Raw genomic sequence first — 16,258 nt, forward strand, 5'->3', positions numbered from 1 at the left:
AAAATATCTAATTTTGGCGAGGACTTGTGACATTTATTTTTCGTTTTCCAATTCCAGTAAAAAAGAACTTATCTGCAAGGGGGGGCGTCACGTACTGTGTTTGTCTGCTAGCTGTCCAGTACATGCATGCCCTGTTTATGGACAATACATCCGCGTCCATCAACCGATTTTCGTCAGTTGAACAGCCAATAGACAACGAGATATTGATCATAAAAGTGCACCAGCCTTGGCAGCCCATGGTGCTAGAAACAGATAATGGTTATTTTCACTCCCTTCCCGCATCAATTCGAGCTCTAGTTTCATCCTACTGATACAACTCAATATTTTGGCGCCCAAAAATAAGCTTAACAATTTGTTACAATTTCAAGATGAGGGTCAGCCATGAAAGACAGAATCTAGACCTCCCTAGAAAGTAAAACTGCTACATGGTTTGCATAGAATTCAACCATAAATGACTAATATCACCAGATAAATAAACCACACAATGGAGGCAGCTGCATGTATCCTTGTCAAAAGGGGGGCAAGGGACACAATACATGTTGCTTCAATTGTAAAGCTGCTTGAATCTTCTGCAGGCTTCTAAAACATTTTCCCTGTGGCCAAAAGCACTGACTCTGACAAAACCTTCACCACCAGGTCCAAAACCACTCCCAGGTGTGGTAACTACATGAGTTTTCTCAAGAATTTCACTGAAAACATCCCACGAGCTTTGGCCAGGGAAGTGAACCCACACATAGGGGGCATTCTTTCCTCCATATACATTAAAACCGAGCGAATTAAATGTATCCATTATAATGTTGGTGTTTTCTTTATAGAATCCAATCACCTCACTCATTGCCTGCAAGGAAATCAAACGGTTAAGAGTTTATTCTTGGTTTCATGCAGCATTCGCAAAATACAATTCCCGAGTTAGGAAACAGTGGGCTATACTACCCCAAAAAGAAAATGCACTGACCTTAAGGCCTTCAGGTGAAAGGCAAGCCCGACCACCAGCTTGGCAAATGTTGGATGCCCCATTAAAGCTCGTGCAAACAACACGGTTGAAATCCTTTACAACTGGGAACCCATCAGAATATAGAAGCTGTTTTGGAACAACAGTCCACCCCAGACGAACTCCAGTAAACCCAGCATACTTACTAAAAGATGATGTCTCCAAAGCAACCTGCAATTAGTATGGGAACTACCACATCACAAACATGCATCACTAAAGAGGGTCCAAGGACTCCTCCAGCTCAGAGAAAAATGATTGACAGCCAACATCACAATGTAAGAAGCAATACTCTAATGCCAATCAAAGAATGATATTGCATGATCAGATTATCGTAGTTTTGAACAGTCCACAATTTATATCCATGTTATGTAACAGATACAGTGTCACAGGAATTGATGTGGAAAAAAAATCATGCAGGTTTAGACATGTCAGTTCTAACTTTTATGAAATCTTTAAAATAATATTGTCATTTGAAATACAGTTTCTACAGAGGCATTTTAAACTAAGAATGGTTCGTGAATGCCTCCTTGGTCCAAAAACATTTGAAAGAAACAGGGAATTTCAGGTAATAGAATACTTCACATCCAATGGATTAATGCCATTTTTACAGTCGATTGAACATTTATAATTCATGAATAGAAGGAAAATAACAAATTTTACCATAAATGAGTTTTGCTGAGAAAAGGCAGGAACTTTTACCAAGAGAACAATAAGCAAAGCAAGATTGATATATTGTGGGCTACCTCTTTGGCTCCTGGAATTTCAAATATGGATCGTGGGTTATCATCAGACATATACATGGCATATGCTGAATCATAGACGATGATTGATCCATTGTCCTTTGCAAATTGTACTAGTCGGGTCAGTTGCTCCCTTGTTGCAGCAGAACCAGTAGGATTGTTCGGTGAACAGAAAAATATGATATCCGTTCGAGAAACTTTGGATAAATCAGGGAAAAAACCATTCTCTGGAGTGCACCTCATGTATTCAATCTTACCATACTTCTCAACGTCTTTCTGAAACTGTCCAGTCTGGCCCATGATGACACTAGAATCGAACATAAGCCTGCACATAATTAGATGGTAATCAACAGAAAGTTATCCAGGAATGCCCCGTATCTTCTTCTTCCTTTTCTTTGAATGTGTGGATGTTAAACATGATTGAATCATCGAGAAGCCTATCACAATGGAAACATTACTTTCTCTAAGGTTCTGGTAAGTATAAAGTAATGCTCTTTTCTCTTTTTCACTATCAAACTTTTCCACTAAACACCAAGCACCACCAAATATGCAACATAAGGAATCAATAAAGTCTTTAGCAGAGCATCAATACAATAGGATTCCCCAAACCAAACTAAGGAGTTTTTAATTTAACCATCTAAAGTTGAACTAAGAAAAACCCCACAATAACGTTCCCTCCATGATAGCCAGGAAAAGAAAAGTTGGAAGGAAGTGCTGCAGTGGCATACTCAAAGGTCTGACTATAATTATCACAATAAGGATCCACCAAGCATCACAAATAAATACTGCATAATTTAGGAACATGTGCAAGGAGAAGGTGTTGAAAATGGGGGAGAGGGGTGTGAAGGATGTGCTACAAATTTCAAATTTCACTACCAGTTTATAGAAACATAAATTACGGGTATGATGGATCTTGCACTGCCATGGTTACATTTGCCCCAAAATACCATCTGAAAGAATATTCAGTCAGGCGAAAGCAAGTCAGTTATGATGAAGTTTGCATATAACTAAAGCCAAGAAAATGCATACACTGGCATATCAAGAAGAAAGACAAAGAAGCAGGACATAAAATAAAGAAGAAGAAAAAAACATAACAATGAAAGATAAAATCAAACCTGGAGGCGAGATATGTCACATTTGGCACCATCAGAGACAAATATATCATCCTCCTCGATCCCAAGACCTGCATAAAATGTTGAAGCAATTGCAGTTCTCAAAGGCTGCACGGATTAACAATTTGTGTTACTGTTAACTGTCACAAGGCTTGATATCAGAGAACAGAGACCACATAATAGACCTCATAAAAACTAGAACAGTTGAATAGTTTATCTTTTCTTGTTCAAGACCATGCCAGAAGCAATGCATTCAGAGCAAAACACATGGCACCTAAAAATTACCATACAAGTGGGAATGATTATTTTTATAAGAAATCTTATTGTCATTTAAAAACGATTTCTAACATTTCATCTACAAAAAAAATTAATAAGTTGGTGATTATAGTTAAAAAAAAAATGCAAAACATCTCACCAAAATTCATCCAAAATGCTCAAAACTATCAAACACCTGAAATTTCAGCAAAATGAAAATAGTGTGTTTGATTATAATGCTCACATACTTTTTCACCTTGTTCAGGTCCATAACCACTGTAACCCTCCAAAGTAGACAGTGCTTCTGCTCTCTGCCAACAATTAGAAAAGAAAAGAAAATTCAGATACATGGACAGACAGCAAATGCTTAAAAGAAAAACATTAGCAATACTGTTTTCATATTAAGTAACAGAAACAGTTGAATTAAAAGCTAGACAAACATACACATCTATTAGCTCAAGATGGTTCTTTTAGTAGATGGTTAATGCAAAAAAAATAAAAGTAAGCAGACTAGGTTTTCGATACAGACCTCAATCGTAAACCATAAAACAATCATTAATAATAAAAGCTATTTACGTTAAAGAAAAAATGAGCCTTACCTTTGCTATTGCAGAAGTTATAACTTCTGGGATAGGTTCGGTAGTGTCACCAATTCCAAGGCTTATCACTTTTGCATCAGGGTATTTCAGCATGTGCGCATTCCTCCTTCGAGCAACCTATTATTATTTTCACAGCACAGAAATAGAAAACACAAAGAAAGATAACATCATTTTGAATTTTTTTTCCGATTCCATACCAAAAATAAAACGCCTCTATTTTCTCTGCTCGAAATTTATCAGTATTTTGAGGAGAATTAATCACAAACCTCTGGAAATAAGTAACCAGCTTGAAGCTTTGCAATATTTGCATTGCGGGAGACTTGTGTTTTGTAAACTTCACAAAAAGAATGAAATAAAAACATAAAAATAAAAATAAAATCCAGCACGGAAAGAAAGAAAGAAAGTTTAGAAAACAAAAACGCACCGGTTTTCTGTTCTTGAGGAGCAGCAGCACACGTGCAAATAGAAGGCGTTTTCGACGCGAACGAAACATTCTGGTTTCTGCACAGAGAGAGAGTTCGAGGTGAAAAGGGATTAAGAAACCGAAACACAAACACAAATGCCGAATCAAGATGGTAAGACCAGTCGAGACCTAGCTTTGAAGGCAAAAGGTGCGGCTAAAAAGGCAGAGGAAGAAGAAGAAATCGAAGTCGATAAAAAGTTGAGTCGGCGACATTTTTCGCTTTTCACCGCAGCTCACGGGTTTTGAGAGCAGAGCACGGAAGTGACGGTGCTTGTATTTTGAAAGAAGCTGCCCTAAAGGTTTTCTTCCTTTCATTTATTCGTTTTTCTATTCCTTTATTAAATTAAATAAATTAAAATCAAAATCAAATTAAATAAAAGAAGATAAAAGAAAACTAAAATATCTATTATATCGAACATGATCACGATGACTGCTGACTGTTTAGATTTTATTTATTTATTTATTATTTAATTTTTTTAATATTTTTTATATTAAATTGATTTAGAATTAATTTTGATGGTTTATTTAGGCTGGTTTAATAATTTGTCATGGTGAACTTGATATTCAATATTGAGTATTTTTATTATTAAAAAATAAATTTAATATAAATTAATGATAAAATTAAAATTTATTTTATTATTATAAAATTATCTAAACTATAAATATAAATAAATTTAGAATTTATTTGGTAGTGACTACGGTTTAAAATATTTTTTATTTATAAATATATTAAAATAAAAAAAATTATTTTTAATAATAGAATATTAAAAAGAATTAAAAACATTTAAAAATTTATTATATATATATATATCCTTGGAGCCTTTTTTTTTTTTTTTAGCCGGCTCATGAACTGGACAGGAGAAATGGTTGTCACAAATTTAGCCTGTTATTTAGCCAACCTAGGTATCAAAAAGAAGAGATTACTAGAGCGTGTAACTCACGCGCTAACGGCGGGGGAGGCCGCTATAATTGTGGTGGCGCATGTGTCTTTCTCCAAGCTCCTGAGATGGTCTTCACTGATGTTGCTTGGGCTTAGGATTGTATCGACAGTGGCATTCTTGTGAGGTAGCGTGTGTTGGTGCGCCAGGATCTCGTGTGACTTTGACTACTAATTCTTCCTTTTCTTTCCTTTCCCTTTTTTTACTCTTCGAAAAGGAAAAAACAGATGTTAATTTTTATTTATTTTTTGATTGTTGAATTTGTTCTACATTTTTTTTATTGTTATTTTTAGCAACGCCATTTAATATTAATTGATTGAAAATTATATTTTTTTTACTATTAATAAGTCTTTTAAATCTCATAACTTAGATTTGATATTTGATAAGTTCACCCAAGTTATTTAATTTTTTTTTATTTTCTTTTATTAACTGATTTTTTTCATTATTTTGCACTAAATATGTTGGAAATTAAAACCTTGTATTTGTTTTTATTTGCTTTGTATGATGATATTTTGTTCTCGTAAACTGAATTATATATTTGAAATATTAATTCTTATTACTCGTGTTTTTTTATATTAAATATTTTTTTATTTTTCAGTATTTTAGTGATTGGTATGTGTTTATATATATTTTTTTTCTTACGTTAATTGAAAACATATTCATTTAATTTCAACCTTGATATCATATAAAACTAGAAATATCTTCACAACATTACATGTTTTTTTTTATCAAGCCATCATGGTTGTTTTTATTTATTTCAATTCATGCTACCATGATTTATGTTTTATTATTGTATAATTGAATAGAGCAAACTTATTGAACATGATAAAGTCTACGACCAAGTCGTGGATTTTTATTTTTTCTGAAAAAAACATGTTAGAAATGCTTTATCTTTTTTTTTTTTTTTTTTTTTTGCTATAAATTTATTGTTATGATCTAGCTCGCAGGGTAGCAGAAGCTACCAATCTATTACAATAGGAATTGCACAAGTGACATGAGGAGCTATCATGAATAGTATAGAAACAAGTGGCAGGCCCGCATGTTGGCTGTTCATGATACGAGGCATGTTTTTCATTCGTGCATCTCTTTTAGTTTTTAGAATATTAACCACATGCTCTAAAACAACCCAAGGTTAATGCTTTATTTGGAGTGTAGTTATAGTTCTTTAAAAAATTATGTTAAAATATATTAAAATAATTTTTTATTTTAAAAAATTTATTTTTAAGATTAGCATATCAAAACTATCTAAAACATACAAAAAAATTTTTAATTCTTAACAAAATAAAATATTTTTTTAATATAATTTATACCGCATTCCCATACAATACAATTAATAGATTTTTATTGTTTATATAAATATCATACAATGTTAATATATTATTTCAATCATCGTATACCAATTGTGTGTTTGTGCATGAAGTGGCTAGCACAAGATCAAGGTTAAATCAAATTAAAGGTTATCATACTTATTAAATCATAATAAATAACATATCATCTATTTTTTTTCATTTTCAATAACACAAGGAGGAAGCAATAGCCTAGCCCCTTGCTTTTTTTTTTTTTTTTTTTTTTTTATCAAGCTAAAAAAATCACGAGATTTACTAACTCTTCAATTGATACTTGCACAAGGAGGAAGCAATAGGGCTAGCCCCTTGCTTTTTTTTTTTTTTTTTTTTCTTTTTATTAAGCTAAAAAAATCCCGATATTTACTAACTCTTCAATTGAGACATGGTTATTAAATACTATCATATATTTTTATTTAATAATTAATATATTTTTTTAAATAACAACACCAATAATAAATTGTTCATGAAAATTCAATTGAATTTTTTTTATTATATATATATATATTGAACATAATATTACCATATTTATTTTTATTTTTTAGCTTTTAATCACATAAAACATGTATATACTATTTTAAGATTCTCTGGTAACTTACTTTAAAAATCATAAAATATATAGAAACAATGATTTTGGCTAGAAATATTATATTGGTTAAGATAAACAATAAATATGTTAACATGAAAGTTTATCTTTAAAAAAATTTAAAAAAACTATTGCATTTCTAGGTTTAATACTAACATCATTTTTTTTTTTCAAGACCAATATATTTTTATATTTTATAAAAAAAATTAGATCCTCACAATAGATTTACAATCAAGGCATTGCAATTATACTTTTTAAAAATTATGATTTTTTTATTAAAAATTTTAAAATTAATATTTTTATTATTATTTTGACGTGCTAATATTAAAATTTAAAATTTTTATTTTAATATATTTTAAAGTAAAAAATATTTTTAAAAAATTAATTAAAAAAGCCAGCTGTTCTGGGACGCTTGAAAGTCAACGGCGAGATACTAAATATCGGCGTTACAAGGCCCAATGGTGTATGGGCCTTACTTCAAACCGGCCCCTACTCTATCCGCGAGAAAATTCCAGCAGTAGGCGACGCGTTTATTTCTAATCTAACGGAAATATATGAAACAGGGAAATAATAAAATAAAACCTAGGGTTACGGGTTTTCCTTGGAAATCCGAAGGCGTGAAAGGAGGGAGACTGGGAGAGCAAAGGCGACATTCTTTTTGCTCGACTGAGTTCGGATCTCTATTTTTCTCACAATTGCCTTTTCTTTAAACCAATTCGGTAAGTTGTTGTCTTTTTAATGCTTCAAGATTTGATTTTTCAGCTTTTGTTTGCTGATTGCTGAGAATATCGAGGAATACAAAAGGAACTTTAATTTTGCTGATTTTTTCCGTGTTAGACAATAACTTAGTACTTTAATGAAAATCGATCAATTGGGTTAGTTTTTCATTCCAATTGTTTATTTCCTGTTACTAACGATTGTTTTGGACATAACAAAAAAACTGAAAATTTCCTGGTTGAGTTGTAGAAAACTAACTGAAATTAATGGTATTTAAAAATTTTTAAATTGTTTTCAAAGCAAAGGAAATACTGCAGTGTCTTTATAGCTCTTGTGGTGCAAAAAATCGGTTTAATTAACTAGCTTTAATTTAAGATTCGGTTTATATTTTCAATATGTGACAAGAAGCATAATAAATCCACCCAGTTTTTCATGAACTTGCATCTGCCTTTCAAGAGTTCACTAACCAGCTTGTTAGCTGATAGCTCAAGTAGAAAAAACACGCAACTACTCATAGCTGATTGGCGATTTGTGTGATCCATAATTTTCCAATGAGGAATCACAGCTAACTTTTCGTGTCATGTGCGTGAGTTAGGGCTTGACCACTGTACCAATCCAACCATAGCTATGAACCCAACACTTTTTTTTGCATACATGCTTAGTCAGCTGATCAATCTTTACTTTTCAAGCAATCAAACATATACGCGTGGATGCCAAAAGATCAACATAATACTAACATGTTACTATCTCAAACTTGTTTACTGAGAACTGTGCTTCTGAGCATGTTTTGCAGGTTTTAATGGATCTAGAGACTGAGAACAGAATAGCTGCAATTCTTATGAAAGAAGCAGCGGAATTGCGGCGGCGAAGCTGAGAGGGAAGGCGTTCATGTTTACCTGAACAGCCTAAGTAAGAGCACGACCAAATTCTCGCTTCCTCACTGCAACTGTCCTTGGAGTTGCAGCAAAGTCAGTGTTTAATTGCTTTTAGTTTCAGCTTGTTCATCCTTTGTGTTGATGCTTTATGCTATCAGATAAAAATGCGTGACGTACACCGTTATTAGTAATAGTAATAGGGATTGACCCTGCCGAAAGTCGTTCATCTGGGTTCTATGAAAAGATTTTTTGTGAGATGGCTGAACATATCTAATGAAGTCTAGACATGGAGATTAAAAAATGGATATAAAAAAAGCATAAAAAGTTTACCCAGTTTGTCTAAAGAATAAAGTTGTGCCTTAATCATCAACAATTTTCTTCAGATAATCTCAAAACAAACCTTTCTCTGGGATTCTTAGGTGGAAAACCCCATAGGAATCATGGATTAAAGGATAGTGATTGGTGGGTATTTGCGTACATATTCAACAATCTTTGTCTACCGTATTCAACATGTGAAAATCGACTTGCATGGTTAAGATTCCATGCGCACCCATTAAGGATCCTTGCAAATTGTGTGCAATGTAATGATTGTCCCCATCTTTTACAGGGCTTGAAACGAGGACCAATTATCTTTCTTTTTCTTTTCTTTTTTTCTATATAAAATGTCATCCATGTATGTATTTTCTCTTCTCTTGATTTCATCACCGTTTTTTTAACAGACTTAGTATTGGCTTGTATTATGCCACTGATTTTTGTTTTCTTTCACTATTGATTTTTAATTGATCTACTCTTTTCAGCAATCGAGCTGTTGAACTGAATGAGATTTGCGGTCCGGAAAAGGAGCTGCTGGATGATAGGCTGAGAGGAAGATCAAGGTATGATGGTACAGCAGCAAGAACCATAGGGATGTTGGAATGTCTTTAGAAGTACAAAGCCAAAGGCATTCTATAAATGAGAACGATACCAATATGCCATCCTCGTCAAGCAAAATAGTAGGGAGCTCTTGTTCGAGTGAAGATGGAGGTTTAAGGGATGAAGAAGAGAGGAATTTTGCACTCGAGGTCATTGGAGAACTTCTATCCACTTTCTAAACTCATTTATTCCTCAAATATCATTTGTAACTTTGTTCAAAATTTCTCAGGAAAAAAAAGAAAAGAAGCAAAACCTCATTGGTTTGACATGTATATTTTTTTATCACAGGGTTAAGCGAGGTCGGGTGCTGTAGGTTCAAGATGGATGATACAGGGCCTTACCTTGCCCTTGCCCAGACCCTGACGAAAACGTCCAGAAAGCTTGGAATGCGAAGCTGCAGCGTGTTGTTTTTGGACCAGAGAAGCCTTCTTCGCTAAATCTTATGAATCATCTGAAGAAGAGCTTGACAAAGATAGCTTAAAAGGAAAAGAAGGTTTGTTCAAAGAGCCGGATAAGAAGCTTCTAGGAAGCACAGATCTAAAGAAAGGTCTAGAGATAAGAAAAAGGAAGAGAAAGATGAGAAAAGAAGTAAACACTAGTAAAGCCTGTTTTACATCATTTTCCTTTAAAGATTAACAACTTTATTGTGTCGAATATGTATGATATCTTGTTCGCGCACAGTATTTGTAATTATATCACAGATTGTTTTTTGTTGGAAATATATTAATTTTTTATAATTAATTTTAAAGCTAAAAAAATAATTCAAAATACAGTTGCATCACAGCCTAAACGGGGTCTATTCTCTAGCAGAGCGGCTCCTCCTGTTCAGGGTTTCTTCATCAACACCAGATTTTTTTAATGTCTACCCGGCGCCGCTTACAAAACTCCGAATAAAATAAATTATCCCTGTCTAAGACTCCTAGTATTATTAATAATAACTATTATTATTGCCTACAACAAGGCCATTAATATTGTTGGGGGTTGTAATTGCCATATTTCGGACAGTTTTTTCTGCATCTTTTAACAGTAGAATAATCAAGATCGACCACGGGTCTTTAATGGAAGGAATGAAATACGGCATCACCATGTGATCGGAAAACTGCTGATTTTTTTCAAATATCGGAGAGACTTGTGTTTTTTTGAATCTCGGATTAAAGCTGTCGCAACTAGGGTTCAATTGCCATCGTCAGATCACTTCAGGATCGCAGGCGCAGGTGCTTCCCAGGGGCATGGACATTGCGTTTTTATCGATACATTTTTAATATTTGATGTCATAATGAAATTTTAATGCATATTGAAAAGATATGTTTGTTTCTATATAACTTTTAAAAAATATATTAACTAATAAATTGTAAAAGAATTTAATATTAATTAAAGATTATTAAGATTGAATTTATTCTTCATTAGATCAAAAGTAAGCAACATTAATATTTGATTCAATGACACAAATGATTTTTTAATTTTTATTATAAATATTACGGAATAAAATATCTCGAGCTCAAATGTCTCCTTAAATATATATATAGATGCAAACAAGAGATTTGATCATTGTACCATCTCTTCATTCTGAAAACCTTTTCTCATATGTCTATCCGGCAAGTATATACACAGCTCACCTAGAAGTGTCATTCAAAATGATGATCTGTCTCATTCAAAGATCTCTCCTACCATAGTTCATTGTGCAAATCAGATCAACAGTCATGAGTATCTCTAAAATTGTTGGAGGAGATATATGTAATACGGGAATAGCTTTTAACCTGTTAAAACTCTTCAATTGACATCTTCCATTGTTATTATTGCCAACTGCTTCTTCTCTCCTCAGAGCCTTGGGAGTGGATTGCCATTTATGTGCAAAGATGTTTGAGTTCATATCCTCTGTCCACTTTTCTTGTCCTTGAGCCTCTAAATGAATTTGTTGCCCCTGTTGGGAAAGCTTTTCCACTTTTGAAGTGGTCTCTTGCTCTTCAAAGTCTTGTCCTTGGAGCTTTTTCACCATCTAATATTAACTTTAAACTTCTTTCACCGGAATCTTGTTGCATACAAGAGACAAGAGCAAGTAATAATTATCAAAATGATTTACATATCAAAAACAGATGCTCCCAAATTTAGGGTAGATTCTAGAGTAGCCTTGGGACTACAAAACAGAAGTGGATACCCACATGAATTGACACTTACTGTCAGCCAGCATTGCTTTACAGGCTGCTCCTCGGCTTTTTACATACTGCCTTATAATCAACTGCCATGTGCTATACCTTTCTGAAACTCATTCAATATATCATATAAAGCAAAGTTTCTGGAACCCTACAACACAAAACAGATAGAACCCATTCAGTCTGTAGTTACACGATGAACAGCAATTTTGGTTTCTCCAGGAACAACTAAAAATATATCATGTACATAAATACAAATCCTTGACCAAAAGGATACCTGGGAATCCTGCGTATAGTGACATTCTTTACAGGTACTTTATTCTTCTGGGGTGAATTGTCAACAAAATTATTGGCCTAAAAAGATTCAGAATGACACATTACATGTTCAAGAAAAAGTAATCAGAAAGTTTCAAGCCAATTTAATTTAGCGAATGAACTCAAGATCAGAAGATACGAAAGTAAAGGCAAGAATATCATGGACAAATCAAGTGCCAAACATAAATTCAATATAGCACAAGAGTAGTCTTAATTGGTCACCCTTTATTGCAAAAAACTATGCCTCATTTCCCCTAGCCAAGCCTGTTTGCAGTTTGCCCATGCTTTGAATTCTCAAAGCACTTGGCCCCCTTGTGGTTCATTCTTATCTCTTTCTAGTGTCCATGTCAGGGAATATGTTTCCACATAAATTGAAACATTATTTTTGGTGATTGCATAAAGAAAAAAAAAATGCAAATCACGGTTAAAACTTAAAAATGAACCTGTTAAGAGCTAAAAGCTTGATTCCAAAATATTTACTAGAAAAGTGAAGTTAGTCTTGGGAAAATACATTAGCTTTAAACAAGAAAAGATAATAGAACAAGCCTCAAGGAACACCTAAAGATAGCATAAACAAAAGCAACCATACAAGGGAATGCCCATCAAAAAAATAAGTTCATGCAGATTGAAGCCTATCACAGAGGCCACCGGTCCACGGGTCCTCAAAAGGAGAATTTGAAGGAAGGCACACTCTTCTTAGAGACAATCTTGAAAGCTATGTTATAATGAAACAATTTTTTTTATTCTGAACTTGCAGAAAATCTCATAGCTAAAAGGCCATTGGACACGGTTCTCTGTCAATAATTTGATTTTTTAATTTTTTTTGCACATCATATAAATTACAAAACCAATTAAGGATACACGAATCACTTGAGTGAGAGCACAAAGAGTTTGTCACATAAAGATAACCAATAAAACTAAACGTTGGCAAAACAAAAAGAAGATTATTAGTACACAACATTATTCAAACCAATGCTAGTTCGTAAAACAACAATCTAAGTATATGAAGAAAAGAAAGATCTCTTTCATTGTTGCTGAGTATGTTAATATCATCATTACCAGAATTAGTCCAATTATGTTTGTAGGCTTGCTCATAATAAACTGGCACTTCCTGTCTATGCCCTTTCTCCAATATCAAAACTCATCAAACTCCCTGTACATGAAAAATTATTACAACGCAGCAAATCACAATGAGGTCATGCAACAACAGTGACTTTTCAGTTTACCCTTTTGAGCACCACCACCTGTCAAGTTTGTTCATTAATGTCAATAGCAAAAGTTTCAGATATAGGGGTCATGCATCAATAGCTGTTTTCTCAGTGAGCTTCAAGTTGCTCCAGCAATAATTGTTGTCTCATCATGAGTTTAGTTTCTCCACCTTTTCCAGCCTAATAAACATTCACTGACAGTGTTTACAAAGCTAATGGAAGATTATGAGAGAAAAAAGGGGGTAGCAGACAACAGAATCTGTGCATTGGGTTATAAGCAATAGAAAAATTTTTAATACAGGTAGACAATTGCACATATTGATGGCTTGATAGGCAGATTTAATGACTACAAACAAGAACCATGAAAAAGAAGCATGCAGATAAGCTGCATGGCGATAAATACAAGGACATACACAGACAAGTAGACGATAAAAGCATAACATTCTGCTCTTCGATGTGTAATTCTGAAAGGTACTAAACACACCTCGTTTACCATGCAAATTTACAAGTGTTTTCAACTCAGCTCTGCGAAAAAAGAGCAACATGACCATGTCCCAGCAGATAGTCAGGAGCTGAAAAATATCACATAAACATGAATAGTCACTCTAGTGTTAGGAGGTTCACCACACGCAAGCTTTAACCAACATACGTGTCACCTTGCTTATCGGATAGCAACAGGAAAACAGATCCAAACAAGAAGACGGACAAACGGGGCCACTGTTGCACCAATGCCAAACCATATTCGGGAACAAACAGATTGTGTGGTAAAATCTGCATATCCAAATAAAAGAACAATCAGAAGGCCGTAAACCATACTGCCATTCATACCATCTTAAAAATGTAATTATAGATGAAACTCTAGAAGAATCAGGCTTGTGTAAGTCCATTCATTCCAACAAGCATCTCTTGTCAGAAAAACTGGCAACGGCAGAATGCCTGTATATTTAGCAACAGTGAAAGAACTAGTTCCCAAAACAGAGAGGATCATTCACAAAACCCGTAGTCAAAAAAGCATTAATTTTCAAGTTAGCATATCGAAAGCAAGTCAAACTAGTAAACCTCTGATTCCACGGTTCTACTGTACATCTACCCACAATTCCCGAGTGCTTTAAAAAAAAAACTAATAAAAATGCACAAATCAATATGGATGCCTCACCTCGCCAAATAGAAGAATCAGAGTTACTGAAATTACAATAGCAACCCCAGCTGTAACCAGACTATCAAGAAAAATTGGAAGTGCCTGACAAAGTAAAACAAAAAGACATTCGATTTGAAAAATAATAACCAATGCTTATTAATTACATCTCTACAGAACATACCTCCATAGCAGTAGCGTTGCATATAAGGAGCGTTGCAAAGCAACAAATGCTGGTTTTTTAACCACTGGCAATATTTTTCGCTGTTTTATGACAGGCAACAGGCAATAATAAAACCCAGTCCATGAAATCTCTTATAAGCTATGATTTCAATTACTCGTTCCGCAACTACCAAAGGCCTACAACTACAAATGAATATTTTCATTCAATAAAACAATTTAATTGTTTTTTTTAAATAAATAAAATAAATAAATTGTTTGTTTATATTCAGCGGTATAAGGTTACTATCACCCAGCTGGAGTTTATTATTCATGAACCCTCTTAAAAAGTTATCGAGGCATAAAAGCCAAATCTACAAGGCAGGCTAGCTAATAACCATTATTAAACACTTAATAAGTCTTGAAACTAATTATCACTTCCCTAAGTCCCGCACGACAAAACTCCGATTTTCTCACTATCCAAACAGAACTTAAACGGTCTAAATAAGGCTTTTTTTTTTTTAAAAAAAAAAAAAAGTAGCATAAACGCTGTACCTGCGTATTTTCGATTTTTGGAGTACCGGATTTAGCAAGAACTTCAAGATCGACTATACTCATAGACATGAGGCCAGAGTAAGGCCAGACATCAGTCCAGCGAACAACACGAGCAAAACTATTATCACAATGTTTACAAAGAAATCCGTTTCGCAGCACTTATACTCCACCGCCATTCCGAACTTCTCTCTTCTAAATTCTCAAAAATCACGAACTTCAGTAGTTATTAATCGTTAGAGAAACACCAACCAGTGCAAAATTTCCTCCATATTTTTTTATATGAACTTTCTCGAATCAGTTCGCTCAGAGCTCGTAAGCAAAGTCCTTTCCAAAAAAACAAAAAAGAGTGAAAGAAACGTGGTTTTTCGAAAAGGTTATGAAGAGATGAAAAGGCGGATCTTTCTTGACTTCTTTTAGGAAATGAGAAGAATCGTGAAAGCACTGAATTAAACGGCTAAAGAGTGACTATGACCATGTAAGGATTGTGTGTTATGCTGGGAGGGAGGAGGAGGAGGTTGTGCACGGAGACTTGGTTGGGGGAGGATTTGCTTTTGAAAGTGATGTGGATAATGGAAGGAGTGTTTTTGGCGCTGTATGAGGATGACGTGTGTGCCGGCGGTGTGGTCTGTTTTCCTTGGGGGCTGTCGTGGAAAGTGGTGAGCAGTGCTTTTTTTATGCGGTAATCTATTAAGATAAATATTTTACTATTTTTTAAATTTTATTTTTAATATTAATATATTAAAACAATTAAAAAATACATAAAAAAATATTTCAAAGAAAAATAATTTAATTTTTTTGAAATTTCAGATTGAAACACGGGTGAAAAACCACTACAAAATATGTGAAAATAATGTTTTTAAATAAAAAATTAAAAAAAACAGTTTAATATTTTTTAGAAATCTAATCCGCTTTAAAGTGCATCCTATTTAAAAACAAACAGCATTGTTGTCTTGGCTCGCGGTCTGCGAATATGCGGTTATACATATCCTCTTTCACAGGCTGCGAAATTTAAACACAGCACTGATACCTTCAAATCCGTGCTGTTGCTTTCGTTCCAGTCCTTCAAAACGGAAAGCATGAAATTGCAAGCTCTCTATACATACTTTGGTGTTTAGGTGAAATTCCATTAGTATGTGAGAAATATTTTAATCTTTGTTGGATAAAATTTCCAGATAAAATTTATATATTATTATTTAACATATAAT

General features: G+C 33.7%; 2 pseudogenes; both read right to left on the reverse strand.

Moving 5' to 3' along the window:
• Positions 1 to 203: 203 nt before the first annotated feature.
• Positions 204 to 4,373, reverse strand: LOC118059051 (LL-diaminopimelate aminotransferase, chloroplastic-like; annotated as a pseudogene).
• A 6,809-nt stretch (positions 4,374 to 11,182) lies between these two features.
• LOC118059230 (DUF21 domain-containing protein At2g14520-like) lies at positions 11,183 to 15,681 on the reverse strand (annotated as a pseudogene).
• Positions 15,682 to 16,258: the final 577 nt, after the last annotated feature.

This window comes from Populus alba, chromosome 9 (genome assembly GCF_005239225.2).
Source record: "Populus alba chromosome 9, ASM523922v2, whole genome shotgun sequence".
Taxonomy (NCBI): Eukaryota; Viridiplantae; Streptophyta; class Magnoliopsida; order Malpighiales; family Salicaceae; genus Populus; species Populus alba.